The 21,073-nt window shown below is 45.5% G+C and overlaps 2 long non-coding RNA genes across 2 annotated transcripts; both read left to right on the plus strand.

Moving 5' to 3' along the window:
• Nucleotides 1-297: 297 nt before the first annotated feature.
• LOC139055622 (uncharacterized) lies at nucleotides 298-15,770 on the plus strand. The gene is made up of 3 exons (XR_011511890.1): nucleotides 298-435; nucleotides 591-810; nucleotides 15,581-15,770. It is a non-coding gene; the product is annotated as an uncharacterized lncRNA (long non-coding RNA).
• Nucleotides 15,771-18,357: 2,587 nt separating this feature from the next.
• LOC139055623 (uncharacterized) lies at nucleotides 18,358-20,339 on the plus strand. The gene is made up of 2 exons (XR_011511891.1): nucleotides 18,358-18,628; nucleotides 20,233-20,339. It is a non-coding gene; the product is annotated as an uncharacterized lncRNA (long non-coding RNA).
• Nucleotides 20,340-21,073: the final 734 nt, after the last annotated feature.

Raw genomic sequence — 21,073 nt, forward strand, 5'->3', positions numbered from 1 at the left:
ACTACGTTGGAGTTTACTCCTTATGGATTATGACTTTCATGTGGAATATATTCGTGGATGTGATAACGTTGCTGCAGACTATCTAAGTAGAATAGCTACGAACACGGACTAATGTGTCATGAGAGTAATAGATTGAACTGTGTGACTTGTGATACTCCGTAGCGCTACCCTCCTCTACTTCTTGAACTTGGGTGGAGATGTGATAGGAGTTTGGACTGTTTGAATGTCGCGGCCAAATGCGCGTGATTGCTGTGCGGCGGCGACGGACGAAGAGGAAGAGAAGGGCCGGTGTCTGGGCCGTCCGGGTGTCTGGGCCGTCTTCAGCCGTGTTTGGACACGATAACAAGGGTGCCAGGCTGGTTCCTGCTTGCCTCGACAGAGCGACCGTTTCGTTGACCTGCAGTGGTGTTTTGGCTGAGTATCGGGTGGTTTAAGGTATCTCAATAACCGTATTTTAGTTCCTGGTTGAATGGCATTCCTTGCCTCAGCCGTCTTGAGCTGATGTCGACCAGTTCTCCTGGCCAGGCGCGATCCACCTGGTCAGCATCCCTGCCACCTAATGAATTGCCCATAGATTTATTTTTTCGCAGTGGCGTCAGCACCATTCCTGTGGCGCTTGTGCCTGCCAATGGAGGTTCCATCAGGATCACGAATCCACAGGCTGTCCAGAAGGCACTTAAGGCCACATCTAACCACTTCCAGACCATCTCTGATGTGCGAGCGTTCGGACGGGGAGGTATAGTGTGTCGTTCACCCGACCAGACCTGTGTAGAAGACCTCTTGAAATGCACTTCATTCGCTTCCACCCCGGTGAGTGCTTTTATTCCGCCTCACCTTGCGTGCACCAAGGGTCTTGTACGGGGCGTAGACTCCCGATTAGGTCCTACTGAAACCCTGGACAAGCTATCCACAGCAGGCGTCATTGCCATCTACCATTGCAATCGACTGGCCAATAACAAGAGGGTTCCGACAGAACCTGTTATTGCAGCGTTTGTGGGCACATCATGTCCATCTGAAATAAAGGTGTGGCCTCTTGTGTTCCGTGTAAAGCCGCTTGCGTCACGTCCAATCCAGTGTAAGAATTGTTGGAGATTCGGGCACAGCGCAGGAGGATGTAAGTCTAGCTTGCGTTGCCGCACCTGTGGGGATAGTCATTCTTCAAGTGAATGCTCTACTCAATCTCAAAAATGCTGCCTCTGTGGGGGAGAACACCCAGCAGACTATTCGAACTGCTCAGCTCGCGCTCAAGAAATACAAATTCTTGAAATAATCGACCGCCGTCGTTGCTCCCGAAGAGATGCAATTTCATTTATCAAAGACAGGGCCTTCGGATACTCTGGTGTTACAGCGCGCAACACTCCAAGCATGGATCTTAACCTCTCAGAAGCAATTGACTCTGCTGTGGAAAAAGCAATGGCTAAAGCTATGGATAAATTGATATCCAGTCTCTCTGATTGCTTAGCGCAAATCATTTCCAGTCACATGATGCAAATAATGCAGCCCACTAGGACACCAATGCAGTGCCCAGTATCTAACGCCACACCTCGAACGCCTAGCAACGAGGTAGAGACGCCTTCCACTGTCGCGGAACATTCCACAGACACTACTTCGCTTGTCCAACTACGGGAGGATGAGCCCTCTTACTCAGACACTGCTATTGTCACAGACATGGAACTTGACACTCGAGCTCCCAAACGTATGGGGTGCCCAATTTCAAAAACTATGAAACCAAAATAAAAAAAGAGTCAACCAACTCCTGTGCTTACAGAAAGTATTCTAAAGGCGGCAGTTGCCGCTGCTGTGCGTTCAACACCATTGGACAGTTGAAAGTGCTGCAGTGGAACTGTCGTTCTATATTTTCAGCTTCAACAGATTTATCTTGCCTATCTATTCAATTCAATCCAGATATCTTACTTCTTCAAGAAACGTGGCTTTCACCAGAGAAAAATTTTCATTTAAAAGGTTTTCGGTCCTTCCGATTAGATAGAGACTCGCGAGGTGGAGGATTAATGATACTTGTTTCCAGTAAAATTTGTCACAAGGCACAAATTTCTTTTCAAATCATGGACTGCGACTGTGAAATTTTGGCCATAGATTTATGTCTCCCAAAATACCATCCATTTTCAATTATAAATGCTTATTTCCCCAGCGGAGTGCAAAGTACGTGTCAACTTGATAGAGCTGTGGCTGCATGTAGAAAAGAAATTTTGTTTGTAGGGGATTTTAATTCGCATCACATGTCGTGGGGACAAAAAACAGATTTGTGTGGTAAGCAACTTTGGGAGTGGACTATTGATAGTCACCTTTCATGTCAGAACACAGGACAAGTAACGTTTGTTAGAGGACCCTTCCGTTCAGTGTTAGATTTGACATTTTGTAGCGCTGGCATCAAGGTTTTGTCGTGAGTAGTGGTTGAATCAGCGACCAACAGTGATCATCTTCCGGTGTCATTTGAAATCAATTGTCAAATAACATCTTTAGATTACCAGGCATGCACATTTATGGACCCTACGAAATTTAAGACTTTCTTGCGTTCTGCCGTTTCGAAACTTGCCAATGCCAATGATAAGGAAATCGCTTCAACCATTTGCTCAATTCTAGAGGATTCCCGAAAGCAAGCTGAATTTGTCATCCCTTCGGCTAAAGGCACTGCTTGTCGTTGGTGGAATAATGAGTGTACGCGGGACTATAGAAAAAGAAAGGCCGCTTGGAAAATGCTTCTGCATAATCAGTGCCCGACCAATTGGAAAAATTATCAGTTTCATGCTGGTGTATTTAAGCGTACTGTTAATCGAGCCAAAGAGGAATACGATATTAGACATTACGATTATCTATCTAATTCAAAAAATAAGCGTGCTTTATTTTCATTCCTTCGTGCTAGGAAGGTGCTACCAACACCCTTAACATTAGATTCAATTGTTTTGACCCCGCAGGAACTGAGCGCCTCCCTAGAAGGGATTGCCGAAGGCTTAGAAAATCGATTTACGGCCAGGCTTCCGGCTATTCATTCTACATTAGGTCCTCGGGATGACTTTACTCCAATTTCCTTAGCTGAACTAAATGAGACTGCACTATGTTTACCGAATTCAGCCCCTGGCCCTGATGGCGTCACAAATGCAATGTTAAAAATATTGTTACAGGAAACGCCTAACGTTCTTTTAGACCTGGTGAATTATTCAATTAAATATGCATGGATTCCGTTGCACTGGAAGCTTGCCAAGGTAAAATTGATGCTTAAGAAACAAGGAAGGAAGGTATGTATTGGAGAACATTAGGCCCATTGCGCTTACATCAAACGTAGTAAAATTCATTGAGAGGCTTCTTCACCGTCGCATCATGAAATTTATTAATGATAATTCCATTCTTAGTCCCTGTCAGATTGGTTTCAGGGCCGGCTGCTCCATCTGGCATGCCCACGTCGACTTAGAAAGCCGAATACAACTCGCTCGACGTCATAAGCAATACGCTGCCTTAGTGATCATGTCAGCAGCCATTTCATGCTTACATCTACTCTCGATTACAGGAGAGTCAGTATTTTTTTAGTGTCACCAGAACAGCCTGAAAATGCTCATACAAAATTCTCCAAAGAGTGCAAGCGCTTCCGAGCTTTTTTAGTCTGTACATTCCAGCTATCTGAAATGAATCCAAGAAAGTAGTGGACGTTAAGGATATGATCATAGAGCTATGGCATATTACTTCGAGGTAGATGAAGTGGTACACGAAGGTTTCCTGTGTATTCTATTTCAGTGATAACATCATGGTGAGCTGTTGGATAGTGTTCAGGAGAGATGTCACGCTAGTGCAGCCAGCATCAGGTGCAATCAAAATGTGGCTTTGCTGTCGTTCAAAGCATATATTGCATTCTCCCTACGGCAGAAAGGAAACAAAGCAGCACCTTCAAGAAGGCAGTCCTTAAACAGCGAAAAAAAAAGATTGGGGAACACTTAAGCTGCGTCTTTAAGAGTGGAACACGATAGCATTAAAAGATCCCTGGCTACTTCTCATGCTTCCGGGCAGCTGCAGCTTATGCTTCTGTAATGTCTCCCTGGAAATGCTGGTGGCAAACGCTATGCATGAAGGCGAGCTTTCTGGGGCGTGCCACTCCTAAGACAGACCTGAAATGGCAGCTAAAAAAGGCGTTTGTGTTTGAGTTTCCGGCGCAACAGAATTGTATTTTCTCGCATATTCAAATTACAATCCAACGCTATCATGTCTCGAGGTTGTGTGCAAGTCATACTTTACAAATTGTTTGACACATTCTACTTTGAGAACATCAATTATTTCAGTAACGCCTATGTGCCACTTGGAGGGCCTGCATGGATCGGGATTCATGGTTTGGAATTAATTTTCTCACCAACACCACTGCTGGATTTTCAGCAACATGGGGCCCTGAACGCTGTAACTGTTAATATTGTGAATCAGTTCCAGGCCAACAACACATGTACCATGCACAAAAAAAAATCAAAGTAGATGCACTTGGGCACTTCCCAAACATTTTTTTGCAAGAAAGGCAGAGGAAAAACCTTCGCTGCTAAGGCATCAGATGAGTTATGTGTAAAACATGCAATATAAAGCTTAATTGTACACCCGACAAGGACTATATTGCAACGTATATTGGAGACGGAGTCTTGCAAAATATACGCTTCTCTTTAATGGCAGGCCAGAATAAGAGCGTGCAGCTTATGCACTTTGTCTTTAGTGCCGCCGACCTTTGCGCGCGCCGTTCTGCAGTGCGGGAGCCCCACATCTTTGCGTCAATATGCACAAATTGCACGGAGAATTGACGTCGACTTGGGGTGAAGGTCGCTTTCCGAGTTCTGCCTGGTGTTGTCTACAGGCAACAAATGCATTAGTGAAGAAGCTTACACAAACATTTTTTGTTTTCCTTCACTGTCTTTAGTCTCTGTGTATTTTCTACATATCCACCAAACCTAAATGTTTTCCTTAGGGTTTTTCATGTTTCATCCCTAACAGTTAGTGCCCATTACAGTGTTGAAGATGTTTGCATGCTTTTTTCTTCTACGCACAGCACTTAAAGAAGAGCCATCCTGTCAGCCATCTATGTCTACTCCTTTTGCTCAAAATTTTTTAGCCCAATGATGAGAAAGACTTCTCTAGCATACCAGAAGGTCATGAAGAAGTAGAACAGGATTACAGGATGCGTGAGATATTTGAAGACATACTAATGATTTTTTTTCAGACAAGATTCGAAACATGAGTTCCAAATTTATTAGCTTTCTTTTACCATTTTTTATAAGGCTATTGAGTTAAACCATCTTCATCCTCAATTACTGACTGAATTCATCTTTGATAGCAGCAACATTCCTGTATCATATAGCATGTGTTGATGTTGGGCAGTGCTTCCACAATAACAGCCTTTAGGGAGTTTTTATCTATGTGTAGCTGTTCGTTAGTCTCCTTCTCAGTAACCCCCACCATACTTAGTGACATGCAGATGGAAGTATTTGGAACTAGGGATGCTACATCGAGGTTGATGAGGCTTCAGAAATTTACCACCGGACACTCGTGAGCCACCCAGATGTTGTGGAAGCATATAAATTATATAGGGTGGTGCCTAATGACATCGTGCCCAAAAAGCTTTACTATGTCACCTGGGGCTGCTTGGCTAAGGCCATAATTGGCTTTTGAGGGTTCTCACTCATATCAACCCCTACCTCCTGGAGGAACTCAACCACTTGAATGGCACCTTGCCACGGGCATCAGTTATTTCTTTTTGTCACAGATGATAATTAGACACGATGTCTTGTCTCACCCTCAAAACAATGTGGTGCGTGACATTTCAAGAAGGTGGTGATCTCCAAGTTACTGTGGTTAGTGTGTAAGGCGACTAGCACAACATAAAGTTCCATCTCGTGCATCAGGCAGAATTCTGTTATTTCCAAATAAATTTGCTAAACAGGTCACAGAGGTGATTGTGAAGCTGAAGTCGAGCGCTTAGACAGATTGAGAATGTTAATGGTTGTGGAGATTCAAAGCCGCATCCTTAAATACTTTGCGCAGCTTGCATGACAATGTTGAAACTGGAGCCTGTGTCCTGTGCACTAATATTTCACTGTTTTGTATGGCTACATTTATAGAAGACAAAAGCCAAACTTCTCTAGGTTTAAGACTGGTTTTACGACAGCTATGACAGAGCCAACTCCTTGGTGCACACTTATGGTAGTGGTGACGAAGCCATCAGGAGCACTCCACACTTTTATGGATTACATAAAAACTGAACAAGCAAGTCCTATGAGCATCATATTCCTGCAGTAGAGCATACCCTTTAGATACTACGAGTCACAGCTTGGTGTATGCCCAAATTCAGGGTTTTGGCAAATCCCTGAGAAATTACGGAAAGTTCTTGACCACCTTTACAGCACCGTTCCGTTGGTTTCGCTTTAACTGCTCATGCGATTTGGTATCTGGCGTGCCCTAGATCAAAAACAATGGTATATTAATGATATTCATTCAGAACTTATATGTGTTGCTTTTCATATGGTCGAGGTTATCAGTTGGTGCTCAACTAAACAGCAACACAACGAGTTCTGCAGTACATTTGAGGGCACCCACTGTGCAAGAGCTGCCATCCACAAAGAGAAATGTAAGTTTGGCATCACAATAATATCCTACTTGGCACATCATGAACGAAAACAAGCTCAAAGCTGTCACAGACATGCCAAGACCATCCTCCAGAACTACTGCTGCTAATGGGCATGAACATCTATCTAGGTTTATTCGCTCCTAACATGACAAACACTACACCCATTGTCCAGCATGCTGTTTTCAAAGCATGGTTTGTCTGGAACCCACACAGGTTCCAGAATTCTCAAAATGGAAAGAAATACTTTCTTCAGATCCAGTGCTTGGCTGGTGCTCCTCAAAAATGAGAGACCAGCTGCTAATCACAGCTGATGCTTTGTGCTGTGGTCTAGTTGCAGTGCTCAGCCAAAAGCAAGACGATGGGCAACATGTTACTAGATACGCCTCAAGATATTTTGCAGACAGAATGCCTGGCTCTGCCCAGATATAGAAAGAAGCGCTTTTTTTGTTGCAAGCTTGAGATAAATTCTACAAATGGGACAACAATCCGTTTCCCAATTTATAAAATGTGCACATGATTGATGCATTATGAGGCATAATGTACATCTTAGGCAATGACTTTCCCGCAGCTGATACACTGTGAAGTTCTCATGTGAAGGAGAATAACAGGCACCACAAGGTACTACCAAGATTGAAGGCTATGCATGCTGCCTCTCCCCACCTTCTTTACAAGAACTGAAAAAAGAACAAGTGCTAGATTAATGCTGCTGCCAACTTTGCATTTTCACTCGAAAGAGCTGGACAAGGTGTTGCAAATTCTGAAAGAATTCTGGCTTTACAAGGACGGTGTAGTCCAAGACATGTTGATATTTTGGCAATGAAACCATCGCGCATAAGAAGCTACAGGAGCTTACCCACCCAGCACTTCACATTTGAAGGCCACTTTGGAATCAATAAATGCCTAGCAAGACGAGAAAGTACTGCATCATAAATACATACAAACAGCAAATGTCTTCAAGTCATGTCGCACACGCTAGCACCACAAAGCTAAGAATAGAATGACACTCCTGCAACTGGGATTCTGAGAAAAGCTGTTGCAGAAGTTCACTATGGACATATTTTCTATTGGAGGGGTATGATGGCTCATCGTCACAAAATACTAGTAAGGGTATCCTGAGCTAGTACTGGCTAGTTTGACAGGACCTGTGGTTGCGACTCAATGGCTCATTGTTTTCACAAGGCAGGCAATAGTGTAGTGGTCGTGAACCGCAACAAACTGTAGCTTGCAAAAGGGCGCAGCTCGCTGTTCGCAGAGTTCATAAGAATTCCAACAAATGGCATGCAGTCCACACTACCAACAGCGCAATGATCTCACAGAAGCCACTGTAAGCTTATCCAAGAACTCCCTTGAGACGTCAGGTGATGCCTACAAGACACACGATCATAGACTGAGCCTTCTGAAAAATAGCTCCTCGCTAGTGCAAATGCTTACGAGCCGAAGGCTTAGGACTACACTTCCAGCTACTGCAGACAGCTTCTTTCTACAACTCCCGGACCGGAGGAAAATGAAAGTGCATGAGCAAAAGTGCTGGCAGAAACAGAAAACTTACTCTTGGGCATGGCATGCAAGATCTACCCAATTTGTATCCAGACATTAATGTCCGAGTAGTTGACCTGGAAAATGCAGGCACACTTCAGCAGCCAGGAGATAAGCCCAGGTCATAGTGGATAGACACAGACAAAAGGGCCATTCATCTCAAACAGGACACAACCAGTGCCACTGCCTCTGGCTCAAGGGTTCGACGGAAGTTCGTCTGGTCAGGCATGGAAACGAAAAAAACATCTGATCTAAGAAATAATACTCACACAGCTATTATTTCCCGAGCATGCGCAGGAACATAGTCACAAGATTGACTGGGACAATGCCACTGTTCTTGCCAAGGAAAAGAACATGTCATCCCGGCGGCTGCTAGAATCACTAATCATTCAATCGACGCCAGCTGCGATGAACCAGACACCAGGGACTATGTCTGCCATTTACGCATGTTCGTTACGTCACGTGCTGGCTACATAAGTGACGACGATTTCCTGCCCAACTCAGTGAATAAGGACCCGGTATGCAGTTCCGAAACGTCGGGTTATACATCAGACTTGGTCAGTGACCATGAACCCCCTTCATGCCTCTGGCTAAGGGAGAACACAAGCAGCCACAAGACTGTACCAAAGAGGTTCCGTTTTGTAGAGATCCTGGGCATCAACACCATAGAAGTGGACAATGCATAACACCAACTAAGCAGTAAGCAACATGACCCTTTTTATACAGGGAAGGATGTGCTACAAGGATGCTCGTACTACTGTAAGGCTAATGTGCATGCTTGTAGAAAATGATCACAATAAAAAACTCACCTCTTGCCTTGTGCTCAATGTTGACGCTACCATTCTGAATCACAATTACTTTATCCCACCTAGCTAACAGTTTGCCAAATCTCAAAGAGGTTTTTATGAGCATCTTGTCTCGACTACCCGAAACGCCAGTCTGTGTAGTAGTGTTACACAGTGTTGGGTTCAAATCTGCCATTATCATGAATCCGAATGAACTTGCCCACATTTCAGTTATTCTGCAAAAGTATTTGGCATCACTTCGTTGCTTCTATATGCACTGAGGCAATCACAGCTGTGAAACACATTTAGGTCGTACTGAAAATGTGTTCGGATTCCAGATTAATAAGAATATAGCTGGTAACGTAGAGAACTTCTATAACATTAACGAGAGGGTGACAGGTCTCCTTGTGACACTTCATAAGAGGTACAAATTGAAGGTCGTACAGGTCTACGCCCCTACATCCTGTCATGATGATCAGGAAGTCGAAAGCTTCTATGAAGACGTGGAATCGGCGATGGGTAAAGTCAAAACAAAATACACTATACTGATGGGCGACTTCAATGCCAAGGTAGGCAGAAGCAGGCTGAAGACAAGTCAGTGAAGGAATATGGCATAGGCACTAGGAATAGCAGGGGAGGGTTATTAGTAGACATTGCAGAACAGAATAATATGCGGATAATGAATACCTTCTTCTGCAAGCGGGACAGCCGAAAGTGCACGTGGAGAAGCCCGAACGATGAGACTAGAAACGAAATAGACTTCACACTCTGCACAAACCCTGGCATCATACAAGATGTGGACGTGCTCGGCAAGGTGCGCTGCAGTGACCATAGGATGGTAAGAACTCGAATTAGCCTAGACTTGAGGAGGGAATGGAAGAAGCTGGTACATAAGAAGCCGACCAACGAGTTAGTGATAAGAGGGAAACTAGAGGAATTCCGGATCAAGCTACAGAACAGGTATTCGGCTTTAACTCAGAATTAAAGAGGACCTTAGTGTTGAAGAAATGAACGACAATCTTGTGGGCATCATTAAGGAGTGTGCAATGGAAGTCGGTGGTAACTCCATTAGGAAGGGTACCAGCAAACTATCGCAGGAGACGAAAGATCTGATCAAGAAACGCCAATGTATGAAAGCCTCTAACCCTACAGCTAGAATAGAACTGGCAGAACTTTCGAAGTTAATCAACAAGCGGAAGACAGCTGACATAAGGAAGTATAATATGGATAGAATTGAACTTGCTCTCAGGAACGGAGGAAGCCTAAAAACAGTGAAGAAGAAACTAGGAATCGGCAAGAATCAGATGTATGCGTTAAGAGACAAAGCTGGCAATATCATTACTAATATGGATGAGATAGACCAGTGGCACCCACGATGATCGTGGAAGAGAGAATAGCCTAGAGGAATTCGAAATCCCACAGGTAACGCCAGAAGAAGTAAAGAAAGCCTTAGGAGCTATGCAAAGGGGGAAGGCAGCTGGGGAGGATCAGGTAACAGCAGATTTGTTGAAGGATGGTGGTCAGATTGTTCTAGAGAAACTGGCCACCCTGTATATGCAATGCCTCATAACCTCGAGCGTGCCGGAATCTTGGAAGAACGCTAACATAATCCTAATCCATAAGAAAGGGGACGCCAAAGACTTGAAACATTATAGACCGATGAGCTTACTGTCCGTTGCCTACAAAGTATTTACTAAGGTAATCACAAATAGAATCAGGAACACCTTAGACTTCTGTCAACCAAAGGACCGGTCAGGATTCCGTAAAGGCTACTCAACAATAGACCATATTCACATTATCAATCAAGTGATAGAGAAATGTGCAGAATATAACCAACCCTTATATATAGCTTTCATTGATTACGAGGAAGCGTTTGATTCAGTCGAAACCTCAGCAGTCATGGAGGCATTACGGAATCAGGGTGTAGATGAGCCATGTGTAAAAATACTGGAAAGGGATACAGAATAAAAATCGAAGAATATAGAGAGAGCCCCACAGTTGCATTCCTAAGACACGATTGCTATAGTATATAGTCATTATTCGGGTTACTTTTGAGCGGATGCCTTTATTTTTGACTCTCTATGAGCGGCCACCGCGTCACTCGCAAAGCGCTCCCGACAACAAGCCGGCGGATCTGACGTCACACCTACTCTCAACAGCCGCGGAGCGAGCTGGCCGGCTGCGCAGTTTTGTTTTCCTCGCGCTGCGCAGTGCAAAATTCTAAGTTCTAGTGAGAGCGATAGCATGAGCGGAACTTATGACTCCGACTTGGATGAGCGGCCTACTGAACGACCACGAACGATAAAGGCGTATGCCTACGATCCGTCCGCGTCGTGAAGCAAAATTGGCGACGACCCGCCGCAGCAGTCCCCTTCCGCGGTGCCGAGAGAGTCTGGACCAGCAAAGTGGTGTTTACACTGTGCATTCCATGAACACGCGTTCGCCTCGAGAGATCAGCGGCGGCATCATAGGTGGAAACCAGATATAAACGCGGTTCCTGCGGCTCGGTTCGCAAGCTCGCACCTGTCACGAATGAGTTAGCTAGACCAGAGGCGCACGCCTCATTGACAGTGGGCTTCTTAGATTTTCGGAGTCACGGAGGAAGGAAACTCAGGAGAGGCCCTACCCCCTCCGCGCGCTAGGAGAAAAGTGTGGCGGAAATGACGTAGCAGGTTCTCATTTTTTGCTGCTTTTTTATTTTATTTTTTTGTATGGCCACGCCTTTTGGGCCACAATGGCGGCGTTGTTTGAGCGCTCACACGTGTTGCTCTGGTAGGTTTCGTGCCGTGGCAAAGGCGCTGTGTGGGCGGGTTTGCGTTAGTCACCGTGTCTTGTTGCGCTGTGTTACCTGCACCGTGCTCTGCCGGATGTTGCCCGGCGCGAGCGCTCCGCGCGCGAAACCACGCGCAGCGCGGCGTGGTTTCGCGAAAGATGTAAACAAGAGAGGAGGGGGGCACAAAAGGCGGAGCATCGCCATGAGCAACGCCAACTTCCGGCTTCACTTTTGCTTCACAAAGAGTGATGTCAGGGCCTCTCCCCAGTTTCCTTCCTCCGTGTTCGGAGTTCTGGCAGCCCGCTGGGAACCAGACGGCAGCCAGCTAGTTCCGGTTCTGACAGGAAGTCACGTGGGCTGGGATCCCAAGACAACCAGTGTTGCCAGGTTTGGCTATATATAGCCAAATTGGGCTACAGAAAAAAAATGTTTGGCGTCGACTTGGGCAAGTTGGCTACATGGCTATATTTGGGCTACTGAAAATATGCGACTTGGCTTTGTTCGGACTATAGGTGGCACTTTAATCCACTCACCAGAGTTGACTCTTATCAACGCCTCCTTTACATATGCCTGCCGCGTTGTCCGGTGAACTTGGTTCCGTCCCTTTCCCTTTTCTCGTCTGCGCCTCTCATGGCGAACGCCTGCAACTTAGAACACGTTCTGCGGCCTCTGAGATTACCATGGCATCTGTCACCGTCTCGGAGGCCCGCGATAACGCTCGCTAACAGACATCTGCGCATATAACGCGCCGGCGGAAGCATTCAGCCGCCGCTGCCACATCAGCCGGAAGTTGAAAAGGCAAGGGGCGCCGCCTCACGGGATTTATGCTCAACTAAGGGAACCGCCGCTACAATAGGAAAGCGAGCAACGCTGCGGGAATCTAATAAAGGAGGCATTGCTCTCATCGAGTAGAAACAAATCTCTAAGGCTGTGATTTAACTGGCTGAGCCGGCAGCGTGGCTGTGCATGTGTGCGCGAAATGCCGCCCCCCCCCCCATCCTCATTACATCGTTCTCTGAGCCGATGACTTTTATCCTTGACGCACTGAAATTTGCACCGCGTTTCACCATGCTAACATTTACGCCAGCAACGTCGTCTAATCTTCGTCTTATCCCGACACCCGATCACCGGGCATCGGGATGAGCCTGGGAGCGGAGGGTGTTTCACAGTGCACTGTACTAACATGGCTACGCTCAAAAACGGAGAGCAATGGAGTCGGGGGATCGTGGCGCTAGCATGAAAGAAGGGAAACACGGGTAGATATCACGCTCCAGTGTCCCATGGCGAAGGCGTCTTGTTGAAGTATCGCGCTGGGCACAGCTGTGAACTTACTCCGCGTTTCTCTCGGTAAGCTTTATTGCCATTTTCCTTTGCGTGCCAGATGAACTTTAACGCGATAGTGTTAAGAGCCCCGTGTCACAGGAAATCCGGCATCGGCGCCATTGTATGTGTGAGAAAAATGATGCCGAACCACGTAGGCCCTTCGGCTGACGCATATGCGGGACTGAAATAATTCAATTTCTCAAAGTAGAACGCGTCAGAAAATTCGTAAAGTATGACTTACACTCAACCTGCAGACATGGTAGCGTTGAATTGTAATTTGAATATAGGAGAAAACATATGTTTGTTACACGGAACCTCGAACACAACTGCTTTTTCCAGCTGCCATTCGACGTCTTATTAGGGGGGTGATGGTTTGTGCTAGTTGATTTTCCATGAGACTTTGTGGTGCCGTGCTAAGCGGGACAGGGGACGCAGGAAAAAACGAGGACGCGCGGTTACTGCCCAGTAGGAACGGCGCGCCCCACTCGATCCCTCGCCTCCGCGGCAGCTGCGGCGCCTGCCGTGAGGGTGGAATGAAAAAAAAAGAACCAGAAAGTTCGCCTTCGTGCACATCGTTCACCTCCAGCGTTTGCATGTAAACATTATGGTTACATAAGCTGCAGTTGCCGGGAAGCGTGGGAAGCAGTCAGGGATCTTTGAATGCTATCGTGTTCCACTCTTAAAGGTGAAAATTAAATGGACTGAGAACCAATTTTTATGGTGCCTATTTTTTATGCAATGGAAAGCTTACCGGTCCAGGTGTCTAATCAAGAAGTGGTAACGCGGAAAGCGTCATGGGGCATTTTTTTCAGAATTCATTATCTGCAATGAGGATGTAGTCATTCACTGAAAGTTTGCTGAAAGCGGTGATAGGTGGGCGCGGGAGTGATTATACGCCAGCATTTGTGGGAGACAGGCGACAAGTGACGCCGTAAGTGTGAAAAAGTATCTTGTCTAATTAATTTTACTTATGGGGTTTTACGTGCCACAACCGCTTCCTGATTATGAGGCACGCCGTAGTGGAGAACTCCGGAAATTTCGACCACTTGGGGTTCTTTAACGTGCACCTAAATCTAAGCACATGGGTGCTTTCGCATTTCGCCCCCATCGAAATGCGGCCGCCGTGGCCGGGATTATCTTCTCTAGCAATTCAATATTCCTGTGGTTCATTTTTTCCGAAGTGGTAAGTATTTCTGCGGTAATAGCTACGCGTTTTCACTGTTTCCGGTGCAACTGCTTTGGTATTTTAACTCTTTCCCTACCATGGGGAAAATAGGTGTATCTTGTAAGTTACGCCAGATTTTTTTTCTGGAGAAAATGCTGCACTAAATATTTTACGTAATGCATAAACAAAAAGCAGAATGAATGCATTTTCATGCATAATAGTTTTATTAACGAGATGTATGTCATAAAAAAGACAAATTGACAGAACCAAGATTGTGGTATAAAATTGAACAAAGTTTGTAAAGACGCGCTTGTATCTACTAAGAAATATATGTAAAAAAAATTATGAACTAAGCAAAAATGTATTACCGTCTAATGGGCACTCTTTCCGAAAATAATTAAAAATTTTCATTGAACAGGTATCCCACTACAAAAATTTTGCATCGTCGTCGCTATCAGAGTCAAAGTCCGACGTATACGTAGCATTCTGAGAGTCACTGCTGCTCGATCCATCAATAAAATCAGCCGCATACCCACGAGAATCGCGACATCTGCGATCTTTCGAAGTGCACGCACCTCTCCCGGAGGCGGCCATCTTTGCTTTCTACTTTGACGATCGCGGAACTTCAGAGTGCATTAAAAAATTACCGCCTGACGTGAAAAAAATCTAGCTGCTTAAAAACAAGAAATGTGGTTCTCTTCCTTCACGTCCAATGGCGCTGTGTGTCCGTGAGCGGTGCGTAAGGTCTCTAAAGCGGCGTTTTAAACAATCCATAGCGGGCGGCCATTTTTTCTTTCCACTTTGGCGATCGCGAAACATCAAAGCGCGTTCAAAAATAAGCTCCTGCAGGTTGGAAGAAAGCGAACTCGAAAGCGGCGTTTCAAACTATCATTTGCGGGATAACTATGTCCAGTGGGCGTGATATGGAAAGGGTAAAACAGTCAAAGCGAAACCAATTGGATTGAAAACGAAAGGACGATCTTACACGTGACGCGCAGTTCGGTGTGTTGCCGTAGCCACGCGTGCGCTTTTGATTTGAGAAGCATAGAATAAAGCGGAAATGTCTAATGTTATAGCAACTGCAATTTTAAGCAATAGTTAGGCTGTACTTCATAACGGCCGACTTACTTACAGTGATCTCATAGACTACATCCGAAGTACCAATATTTCATTGCCATGCCTCACCACTTACCGGCCTTTGAGATTTTCTTTGCCAATTTGAAATTATAATCCCTACTTCAATTGCGAACAGCGTGCCTTGTTCTTTATCACTGTAAATCATGATAATTTTATTTCCATCAACGTCTTTACAACACATTCTGGACAGTTGTCAGTCGCTTTAAGCGTTCTCCAAGTTTTTTGTTCGTGCTTACATTCTATATTCATTTCGACAGGTTCTCCCTCAGTAGCGATTCGTTGGAACTTGAGTATCCGGGGCCAAGAAAAAAGCGTTCGGTGTGCAAGCATGCTGTCGCTGTGGTGAACGTCAAGGGTCGACCATCACAGCGTCCCGGACTTTTTGTTACGACGGGTTGTGAAAAAGGGATTACCGCAGTCGAATGTGAAAATGCATATAGAAATTAATATGGCTATATTGGCTACAAATTTGTTTTGCTCTTCATTGTGCTTGGCTACATTTGGGCTACAGTTTCTCTAGCTTTGGGCTACGCCGCCTTGTCCGACCTGGCAACACTGAAGACGACCCGAACCTGCCCGAAGTTTGCAAAATCGAACGCCGGTACAGCTGGCTAAATGTAAACATGCTACCACCATGGCAGCGCCCGTCGAGGCCGACGCGCGCTTGGCGTAGTCGGCCCATTTGTGCGTTGCCAGCTTGAAAATATATAGTTGTATTCAGGAATACGATCACTTTCGCGCGATTTCGCGCGACTGGGCGCAGGACGCGTACTCGGCCAACCTCGCCTTGCGCAGCGCAACAGATGGCCTCCGACGAGGCGCATGACAAGACGCGAAATCGTGATTGTACACTCGAAAGCGATAGCTGGAGGATCCCTGCTCGCGGCGATCACGTCGACCACCGGCGACAATGATAAGTTGGCGTTGTGTCATCACAAGACATGAAAAAGCAGGTTAACGGGTACGTCTCATACGCATAAAATTTCGCGCCGACCTGTTTGGGCTTCGATTTCAGAATGTTTGCTGTGGCTGATGGTGCTTTTCATTTAAGGAGCTGGGGACGCGGCTGGCGCGTGAAAATGCACGTCGCCTGTGACCAGCGAAACGTTTCACACGAAAAACAACATTGGTCGCAATCATGAGAGCAATAAGCCAATGTACGTCTGTCTAAATGTACCGAGTGCAATCAGTGTATTCGTAGATCAACGGCCTGCAGTTAGAACACATATCGGTTTCGAGCTGCCACCTAATCATACGACGGAGAGATGGAGCGAACACGGGCTAACTGCAAAGCCTTCGCTAACTGCAGAGAAAGGAGAGATATACATATGCGAAATATGTGAAAAGGAACGCCACCAGAGAAAGACGAAACCAAGATGTACCGCAATGTGTGAATGAGCGTCTACAATTTGCGTGGAACACGATGCAGATAACATGCACGCATGAGAGCGCGGCGCGCTGTTCACCGCCGCGAAGAAGCAATCAGGACACACACACACACACACACAAAAGCTTTAAACGGTTCACCACGGCTCGTATCACACCGCTTCGCGATGCGGAACGGAGCGTTAGCACCTAAAAAGATAACGCTAGAAGTAAGGAAATCCGGAGATGACCGTATACACTTGGCTGAGCGAGGTAAATTTAAGTCCTCAAGCGCCGGCGTTGCAATCCGTGAACTCCCCGTAAAGATGGCGGCGAGCGCCCATCGCCTCTTTTAGTCGTCTGCTAGCCAGAGAACTTCCAGAGAGCAGCCAGACCAAAATCGTCCTGGCAGGTTCTGGCAGCCCGCGGGTAGCCAGAACCGTCCAGCGCGAGTAAAACGAACGCCCGGCGGAAGTGCGTAGCGCGGTGGGCGGAGCAACGCGAGAAAAACGAAGACGCTCTGGCTGGCTCTGGCAGCCCGCGGGTAGCCAGAAGTGGAAAATCGAAGAAGCCAAGTTGCATCCGTGGCGGTGCGCCCAGCGTGATTCATTCACGCAAACGCTTCCCACATGAAAATGGGCTCTGAATTTCTAGCTGGAAATGGTCTTTCCAGCCAGGTTTCCAACTGGAATCAGCCCTTCCAGCTAGAAATTTTCCAGAGCCAGCTGGAAATGGCACTTTCCAGCTTGAAGTGGGATCCACCTCAGCTGGTTTTTCAGCTGGAAGCAGCACTGCCAGCTGGAAGTTTTCCAGCTTCAGCTGGAAACAACTGGATACAGCATTTTTTAGCTGGAAACAGCGCTTCCAACTGGAAACAACTGGATGGAGCAGTTTCCAGCCGGAAGTAGAATCTATCGACTGGAAAGTGGAGCTTCCCACTTGCATTAAGACATTTTTTGTATCTGCAACATGCCCATATTTCGCCCAAGGTGGTGTTTGTATAAGAACGAAGAGCTTTTACTCTTGCAGCAGCAAAAAAAAAAATATTTTTTTTCGTTTGTGTTGTGAAAACAATCGTAATTGCATGAACTGCATGGAAATGCTTGTCACTCCGGGTACCTTTGATCGCGATCGGGATCGATAGCAATCTAAAGTGTCCTGTGTGTTCGAGTTGCCAAAAAAAAAAAATATCTCCAGGAAAAACTGCCACTTTTATTGAACCTTGCTTGTAGTAAACACAAGCGACGCGCTCTTGGTCGACACTGTGTTATCTTGCTACATTGTCGACGTCGTCTAGCGAGGAGCTTGCCCGATTGGTCATGATGAGCCGTTGCGCAAACGGCTAGTGTTTACAGCATAGCAATTCCTTCTCTAACAAAAAAGAGCCTTAACACGTGGCACCTTCAGCAGTTCAGGCTGCAATGACCGCTGCTCCTATTTTTTCCTGTCTGCACGACGCCGCTACAATCGCCGCCATATTTGTTGAATACTTTGGGAGCTTTAGTCTCGTATCTTGTCTTGATCTGCTCTTTTGACACTAATAATAATATAATAGCGTGTTATTGCAATATCAGTATTTCTCAGAAAAGCTCGGGTTTTTATTCACAGCAAACAGCAGCATTACAAAGGCAGGCCGCATATAAAAACACGACGCCACGGGGCCCTAGTTTCGTACAGCACATGGCGGAAACTGTCACGGCGAGGCAATTTTGCGAGACAACGAGTCTCTCTCGGGTGTGCGTGTGATCAAGTTTTTGTGAGGAACCTGCATGATCTTGCGCATGAAGTAATTATTTTTGGACAGTTCCTTCTCTGGACGGTGTTACAAGTACAGGCAAGCGGCTATCAACGGTTGTTATTGCTGTACTTTGTGGTGTTGTGATTCACCAGTGCGGATCGAAGAGCACCGTTTTCTCCAGCCCTGATTCTACAATTTGGAGGTAATTATTTCACTTGCTTATGTTTTGAGCGTAAGTTAATGTTTATTTTTATCCGGTATGTTGGCACGCTTGAGCATGATATCATAGGTCCCTGCTGTACGTGATGTTCGTATACAGAATTGAACGAAAAAACCAGTCAAAAACACAAAGGACAAGAGAAGAAGTTGTTGCTTGCTGGGACTACACCGATTCTAATAAACCACAGTTGATAGTCCAGTCGTTGTGTCGTGAACTTCTTCTCTTGTCCTTTGTGTTTTTGACTGGTTTTTTCGTTCAAGTATGTACCAACTGGCCCAGATTTCAACCCTTCGTATACAGGTTGATCATTTTTATGTTTTGCAGAATTTGGTAGAAATGGCCTGTGGCAGATATAATTCTTGTCGCTGAGCGGAATTATTCGAAAAGGTGGACATTATTAGCATGCGAAATCGAAAGACATCTTCAAGTAATTAGCAAAAATTGACAAATTAACTTATGACCTTGCTGCACATATTGCAATGTACGAATTGTAGCCTGTGAGTTTGCAATGGATCCACCTTAAATGAATTTCCAGAATTACATCAGTTTCGATATATTATATTCTAAAGTGTGAGACGAATAAGTGGGCGTTCCAGTTACTTTTGTGCTCCAATACATAAAAGAGCGTTTTGTTAAAAAAGTAAGTAGACCAACAGTGCACTTTTACGACGAGTTTGATGACATATTTCTAACAGGTGTCATTCTGGAAAGTAAGTCCAAGTGGATACGCCTGGCAATCTCAATGGCTACAATTCGTAGATTGCGATATGTGCCGTAATGTAATAAATTAGGAAGTTCATTATTGAATTTTTTAAAATTAGTTCAATATGTGTTCCGATTTTTCGTGCAATAATCTCCTCCTATGAAGGATCCAGCTCAAGGACCAGAATTACGGTATCTTCAACAGGCGATTTGTTAAAAATTGCATAAAACTTAAAATTCTCACGCAGCATATGTGAAGTGCTTGCCAGTTTGCGTAAGCCCCTTTTGTCTCCAATAGCCCACTTGAATATATTGCCGTGCAGTGTTTGTACCCAATGTTGCACATACGTACGCCTATTAAATACCAGTGGGTATATGTCAATCTGCCCAACGCAATAGAAGCACATTTATGGCGTGCTTTCACTGCAAGTGCGTGCTCGCAAACACGTTGCGTCGAATGGCAGGCATTTGAATTGGTGCAAAACAACAATAACATAAAAAGATTGGCCCTCAAGCTCCTGTGTTATTCAGCAGAGAAATGCTTCTTGGGAGGCTGTTGAGTTACATCACACGCCTAGTTCAAAATACAAATGAGCTCATTTGAATTCTATTTGCACTATAGCCACAGTCAATGGCGCTAAACAATTTAACAATCATTGCATAGCGTCTGCAGCTCAAGTTGAGAGCCTCTTGAGAGCTCAGGTTGAGGCCTTGCGCCACATAAACTGTAGAAGGGTCTGTGATGAAGGTAAACTGTGGTACTGTCCAAAGGCTCTTGATACAATCCACGTGATTTTGGTAAAGGTCACTGTTTACTAGAACTGAGTGGATTAAAGTGATGATTGTTTTAAAGTTCACTCACTATGTCTAAATATTTTTTTCAGATGGGGTACAAGGAGAAGTGCAAGTGTATTCCACATCTTGAGGGAGATGCAAGATATGCTTCCGCAATCCTTGCTGCAAGTGTTCAAATAAATGGTTGCAAGTTTCAGCACCGTGCTGTTTCGGCTGCATGTATTTTCACCGGACCAGTTGGTCTTGCGGCCAGTCACATTAGGAACTAACTGTGACTTGCGACAGCAAGCTAAGATCCATGCGAGTTCTGGCCAGTTTGTATCCTGCTTGATGCGAGCTTACACACTGGGATTTCACCTAAGCATGGCTCAACACCATGGTGTTGTCGCCAAGGCTCAACACCATGGCGACCGGTGCTGTGTGCCAGCCCGGTCTGTGGGTCTGCCCAAGTAACCACGGATATCCGTGGGACGTCCGCCATAAGTCCCAACGTCCGTCCATTCGGATATCCAACATGGACGTCCGTGGGACGTACAGGAGAAGTCCATATCCTGTTTGGATGTCCGAAGGACATCCCAATGGGATGTCCATGGGACATCCAGTTTTGAACGTCCGCTGGCTGTCCGTAAATAGGCATGTCCAGGATATATACACTAGCTAACATAATTATGTAAACTAACATGAAAATATTGCCGGAAATTTGTTCATATTATGTTTGCTTGTTTTTATTCTCTGTCAGACACAGTCTATGCTTTGCAAAGGCAAAATAAATATATTTCCAACTTGATATATAATTTGCCCATTTTAACATCGTAGTATTATAATACGTTTCTTTTCTATCAGTGGGTCATATAAATGAAGTTTGCTTTCAAAAAATGCTTGTGGATGACTAGCAGAATAGATAAGCGCCCATTTGAAGCGACTTCAAAA

The sequence above is a fragment of the Dermacentor albipictus genome, chromosome 2 (assembly GCF_038994185.2).
Source record: "Dermacentor albipictus isolate Rhodes 1998 colony chromosome 2, USDA_Dalb.pri_finalv2, whole genome shotgun sequence".
In the NCBI taxonomy this organism is placed as follows: domain Eukaryota; kingdom Metazoa; phylum Arthropoda; class Arachnida; order Ixodida; family Ixodidae; genus Dermacentor; species Dermacentor albipictus.